The sequence below is a fragment of the Apteryx rowi genome, unplaced genomic scaffold (genome assembly GCF_003343035.1).
Source record: "Apteryx rowi isolate R43461 unplaced genomic scaffold, aptRow1 scaffold_4, whole genome shotgun sequence".
NCBI classification, from domain to species: domain Eukaryota; kingdom Metazoa; phylum Chordata; class Aves; order Apterygiformes; family Apterygidae; genus Apteryx; species Apteryx rowi.
In genome coordinates, this window is record NW_020450529.1 from 331837 (window position 1) to 338326 (window position 6490).

At 40.7% G+C, this 6490-nt stretch overlaps 1 long non-coding RNA gene across 3 annotated transcripts in view; it reads left to right on the plus strand.

Annotated features, from left to right (window-relative positions):
- Window positions 1-5071, plus strand: part of LOC112970540 — a 50155-nt gene extending 45084 nt beyond the window's left edge. For all 3 annotated transcript variants that reach the window (XR_003255055.1, XR_003255056.1, XR_003255057.1), the window contains exon 3: window positions 3753-5071. This is a non-coding gene — a long non-coding RNA (uncharacterized LOC112970540). The remainder of the gene's footprint in view (window positions 1-3752) is intronic.
- The last annotated feature ends 1419 nt before the right edge of the window (window positions 5072-6490 follow it).

The following is a 6490-nucleotide window of genomic DNA, read 5'->3' on the forward strand; positions in this document are numbered from 1 at the left end:
CCTCTGGAAAGACCAAAATAACACAGTTGCTCTCCTTAGAAACAGCTAAAAGAAAATATTTAAAAAATTGGAAGGCCTAGGTTTTTAATTTTTTCATATATATAATGATTTGCTTGAACAGTATTTTTTTTCTAAAAATTATCCTTTTTTTTTTTGTTGTGAGCTTGTTATGTGTACAATATAACGCTACGCTTATTCCCTCTTTGCTGGAAGTTCATGGTAAAATATTTGAAAAACTTTATAGCACCATACAGGACYGTATCCTGAGTAGATTTCCCTTCCTGTATTCAAATGGAAGAAATGCTTATTGACTTTACAAAGAACAGAGTATCTGTGTTTGGAAGGCGCCATATGATTGCAGAATGGCATGTAAGGCAGATTTGATCCACAGAGCAGTACTTTATCTTGCAAGTTGGACCAGTGAAGGAAGTGGAACCCCTAATGAAACAAAGCCCTTTCCAAATGAATAAACATGTTCCTTAGCTGTTTAATATGATTAAACATATTCCAGAGTTTTTAATAATAAGTATATCACTTTTGAGATGTCTAGAAAGCAAGAACTGACTGAACTGACATAACTGGAAGTGGGTATTTGTCCCCTGGAGCCTCTAATATACTTCATGGATTAATGGATATGAACATTATCAACCTTAAGGTGAGAGTTTGTGTGAACTACCGTCTCACTCCTGGGCCATGCAGCCAGTTGCAAATCAGCAGAATATTTCTAATATACCAAAAAAAGCTGATGAGATGCCAATCTGATCTATATAATCAAATGCTGTGGTTGTGAGAGTGACAGGAATGTTCTGACAGATACAGGCAATGCAACTAATGGAGGCATTCACATATTTGTCTTTTTGCAGTGAAGTAGGATGTGTCTTCTTAATAAAGCGTATGTGCTTTTAAGGTGGAGAAAGAGGAAATTAGGTAATGATGACAAGAGACAAGACAAAAGCATCAGGACATAACAGAAAAGGTTTCTTTATTGCCTGTCTCCTTCTCATGGCTTTGGATTCTAAAAACTGAATTATCTGAAAGCTGAGTGCTCTTAAAGGAGTTATGGTTTCCTCTAGAACTGCTTTGGCATTTGTAGCAAAGATGAATGCTTTGTACTGCAAGAACTTGAGAATATTTGGTAAGAAAGTTAAACACACTTCAGCATTTCATGCAGTGTTAACTGTGAGCTGCTGGCACTGTTTAGTATCATGTGGGGCATCACTGCTGAAACCACAATTGCTCAGGGAATGGGTTAGAAAGGGGTAATCTGTAACTTATAGCAGGTGCTGCCTTCCGAGTTGTGAACTGTGTAAATAGAATTAGCACTTGCTCCCTTCTCAGCAAACAGCAAAGATTGCACAAGATGGTATTTCAATACAAAACAATAAGATTCTGCCTCTGGCCTCTGCTGAGTTCTTGCTCTGGGGCTCAAGTTGGTTTTGTATCTTTAGGAGGATTGTATGGTTGAACAGAGAAGTGATAGGAATCATCTGGGCATGCTAGGGAGATATACATGGCCAGGAGGTTGGTTCAGTTATGGACAGCTGTGAGTTACAACTGCTAATGTTATAGTTAGATATAGACAGCTTGAAATGTGCTCGCGAAACCTTTAGCTTGGGGAAAAAACAAGGGAATTGTGGATTGAAGAAACATCACATAGGGAGAGAGAAAGCCTTGAAGTAATGCTGATGTGGGTAGGTGATGTTGGAATCGTCATCTGTTTTCTAAGTGGTGTTCAGGGCAAAGGGGCCTGGGAGAGTTGCCAGTTGATGTCTGTGACTGAAGGGTAAATGCCTCCGTTACCAGTATTACTGTAAATCAAGCTCCCAGGTTCTGATCTGCAGTGTTGGGAGTTTGGGGCTGCTGGGTTGAAAATGTTCTGTCTCACAGAGTCTCTTTCCAGGGCTAAGTGGTATTTAGAAAAACAACCTGCAGTAGGAGTCTCCTGGGACACCTGTTCTGTACGCTGTATACCAACCCTCAGTCCGGGGAATTCAGCATGGCTGCGTGACAGCATTCACCTTACTCTGTGCTCTCTGTCCCAAGGAATAGGGAATGCTAGCAGCTAAGCGAAAGGAAGTACATTTATACAAATACTTATTAGGAATGGAAAACACAACTCTGACACTTCCTGTGCTGTCCTAATGGATAATACACTAAGACTATTTTAATGTTCTCTCATTTGAGTAGCTAATTACTTTTGTGTAACAAATTCATTTGAGTACTTAATGTGACTTTTAGATGGGAGCAACATTTCTGAAGGTAGCTTCCAGAGCGATTTAGGTCTCAGCCTTCCCAGGATGTTGACATGATTATCTTTTTCTGCCCATAAAAATGGAAGGGGCTTTAACAGGTCTCGGCAGTTGATCTGTGCAGCGATTGGAAAACATACCTACGTGAGGGGGTATTTTCTGGGATGATTATTCCCCAGGGGCCTTGTGAAGCTGCTTCTAACTAAGCAAAGTGACGAGGCCTGAACTTCCTCTTATTTCCACATCTGGATTCAGTGTCAATCCTCCTGGTTCTCAGGAATGTGAGACTTTATGTTTGACTTGTTCAAACTCATATTTTTCTATTCCAATAATGTTGACACAAGCCCTGTAGCCTGTCTGACAACAGGGACGCAGCACCAATAACAAACAGTTTCTGCTTTTAAAGACACTCACGCATCCTACCAGGGAACAGCAATCAATGACCATTTAGATGCTTCTGACTGAACAAGATGTCTTTAAATTAAGTCCCTGTCCTTCTCTTACAGGACTTGAAAATAAGAACACTCCAATTTCCTAACTTAGCCACTAAACAGACAGCAGAGAAAGGAGTGTTATTGGGTTGTTTGGCCAGGTAACAGACCTTAAACTGCTACCAGGGTACTTGGTCAGGGAAACCTTTTTCTTTGGGAAATCTGTCACAGTGAACAAACTACCTTTAGGAGAGTCTAAGGGCTGATGAGAAAACTAAAATATTGGATTGGGAATCTTGTAATTAGTCAGCAGTTGATTCTCGGGCTATTATCTTGGTTCAGGGAACTGATTAGGCTGAGAACTAATTGGTGGTACAAGGGACAGAGCACAGTCACACAGCTGGAGGCAGGCAGAGGGTGGAATTGGGGCAGCCTGGTTTTAGATCAGTGGCATCTTGGTCACTGTTAAGCATAATCGGATCTAATTGCAAGTAATTGCTGAAAAAGACAGTCCTGTTCCTCTTTCTTCCCACCCATACCATTTTTACTACCTCTCTTGCATAAGATGTAGGAACTGCTCAGCTCCAGCTGATTCAATTCAGCATATTGATCGTATGCATCAAGAAGGGCCGGGACTTTTTGGCACAGGGCTAGACATGACCAGGAGAAAGACTGGGGGTAATAAGACCAGCCTCCCAGTGCAAGTAGTTCTAGGATTTCAACAGATTGTACTTTTGCTCTTTGTTTTATTTTATTAAGGGCAGGGGTTATTGTTATCTGCTCATTTTGAAAAGAAAGATCCCAAACATTTATTTAATTACCGATTGCCAGAGAGAGTTCCAGGGCCTCTGGGAGTGCTCTGTGATATCATTCTTCACAGGATGCCTCCAGTTAGAATTGGAACATAACTCAATTACATTTAACTATGGAGAGGTAGTGAAGTGTGTAGTAAATATTATTGTTTCATTAGCAGCTCTGCATTTAATTCAGGTAAGTATTTCTGCACAAATGAGAAAATGTTGCACTTTCCTGATAGCACTGCCCCATGTAATAATTGTGGTTTGTACCCCAGGCGAGACACTATGTGGGTCCTACGCTGCAAAGAACTCAACCCCTAAATTAAGAAGGGGAAGACTAAATGGAACAGCAGTACAGGACAGTGCATCTCAGACACCCCTGAGGTGTTTGCTGGGAGAAGGAAATGGTTAATGTCCTCATCCTTTCTGACTGTCTCTTGCGCATGGGTCACAGCACCTGCAGGAAGTTTGGAGCCCAGGCTTCTACTGCTCTCCCTTCCTCCGCCTCATCCGCAGACAACGTGATGGCCAAGTAAGGCCAGTGACGGTTGAGCCAGAAGTCCATACTGGAAAGAGAAAGCTTCATTTCAAACTGCAATACCTTTGCTTTCTTTGTTCTAGAGCGGTCTGGGAACTGCCTTTTCAGAGCTGATAAACTTCTCCCTTTCAGAGCTGTTGCGTCAGACATCTGAAAACGTCACCCCAGTCACCTGAGTGATTTATTTTTTTTAACAATAATTCTTTTATCAGAAGAAAACCTAAATTCTTTTCATGCATTCTGCTCTCTTTGCTTTGATAACACCCCATTTGTAATTGCAGTATGGCTCAAACAAAGAATTTCTGAGAGCAGAAAGAAAGATTTTTGCATACAGTTTGTATCTTTCAGAAACTGGACAAAAGAAGCAGCCTAAATCCATAAATGGGGTAGACAACAGTAATGAGAAATTATTCGTCATAAGTCATTGCTGCATCCCAGCTATTTCTATTCTGACAACTCCAAAGAACTATTTATATTGTTTTTAGGGATGGTCCTAGGATCCTGTAGCATGGCACAACATCAGGAGTAAACTTCATGATGTTTTTTGTGTGAGCTGGTTGGCTTTGAGCTTCCCTAGCATTGGCATGGCTCCTGGAAGTCACTGATCACCAGGCAACCACAGGAGGACAACTACATTAACCATGTGTGGCCTGATGTCTATCAGAAATGACGACCAAGACTGACTGTCTGCATTGTCATGTGCCACTGTGGGAGAACATGTTTTTTATGTGCAGTGTTCATGCTCCTGTGCCCAGTGCTGTGCTGACATGTAAAACAGTATCGATTAGAAAATGTTAGCTGTAACACTTCAGGTGTAAGCTTAATTTCTCTCTCAGATGTAGCTGTGATTTTTGTTTGTGTCTAATTCATGTCCTAGTTTACCAGCTTGTTCTCCTCTCAGTAATGGCTCTTGGACTCAGGAAGAGGAATGTCAGCTTCACAGTAACTGTCTTGCATGAAAACCACTACTAAGCAATAAAACAGTATCTTCTGCTTTCTTGTCCAATGGGCCAAATGCCTGTATCTTCCAGTGTTTAATTAAAAGTTCTCTTATGAATCAAACTGTTAATGTGTACTACTGTGGATAATTGTTGAGCAGAGGATGGTGTGCATAGAAATTGGCTTGTGTGGAGGGAGATTACAAAACAATTTGCAGGGAAGCCACTGGCAATCTCGGCACCTCATAGCACAGTTTGCCGTAGAGTATTGTCTTAGACCAGTGGTCCATCAAATCCAATCTCTTGCCTCCAGCGCTGCGCAAGATGTTCTGATGTACTTTATTTACTTTGTTCAAAAAAAATTAACATCCTTCAACAAAAATGTCTTCCAAGAGTGAAATGGAAACAGCCATAGTGAAAACATGTGAGAATACATATTTTCTTCCCAGTCAGATGGGATTCTCCAGTCAACAGACTTACTAAAAACTCCTGCTCATCCCAATGTCTCTCCTTCTACCCATTGTCTTCCCTTGAATGTCTGTTGAAACAGATGTGTCTTGGACCATACCCAGGCAGATCAACAGACTGTGGTCCCAAAGACTGAGCRTATTCCAAGTGAACATGCAGTGAATATCCTGTCAGTGGCTTCCCTCTTCCACTCTCTGTCCTGTGAGTGATAATACTTTTAGCAAAATAAGATAGGGAGAGAAGTGACTTCTTAAAGGGGATGGAAAGTGCATGGCAAAGTTGGGCTTTATATATCAAAGTCATAGTCTTACAATACTTCTATACTCATATAGTAAATTGGAAATGATAGAACCATACCCTCTCTGCTTACACCATGTGTAAGCAGGGCTCCATCCAATCTTTTTTTGCTTGGATATATCTTTATACCTGCTGGATCTGACCTGAAATGAACCGTATGCACGAGTACTAGGGAATAAAAGTCTAAAAACCCCTCTTGGACTTGCTATCCATATGAACAACAAAGGGGAGCTGCAAAATTATTCTCATAAATATCAACAAGGTAAGTCTTATATGGAAATAAGAAGTAGGGTGATTAAGAATCGATTTGCAAAGCAAGGATTACAAACTTGTTTGTTTTCTCACACCTGCGCTCCACTTTAGCAGTACAATAAAGGCATATCTAGTGCGCCTTTCCCCTAATTGTATAATGCACTCAAGGGAATATGATCAACAGAGGCTTTTAAGATCACACCACCATTTGCCCAATTATCATACCTAATGGCAACACATTGTTCCTGCAACATGTGTCTTTATTCCCTGGTAGGTTACATTTCCTTTCAGCTTTTTACCTATTGATCCAATAGTACCACATGTGGACAGAAACTTCTTTGTTGGCACGTCTTAATTATGAAACCAGAAAAATCTTTTATGTTATCTTTGCAATATCTGACCAACTCGAGAGAAAAAGCTTGTTGTATGAAGCATGACAAATTTTAGCTGACTGTGTAAAACAAAGCAAGAAACAACATGTCATTGTGGCTTGGGATATACAGATAATTCATATCTTGTG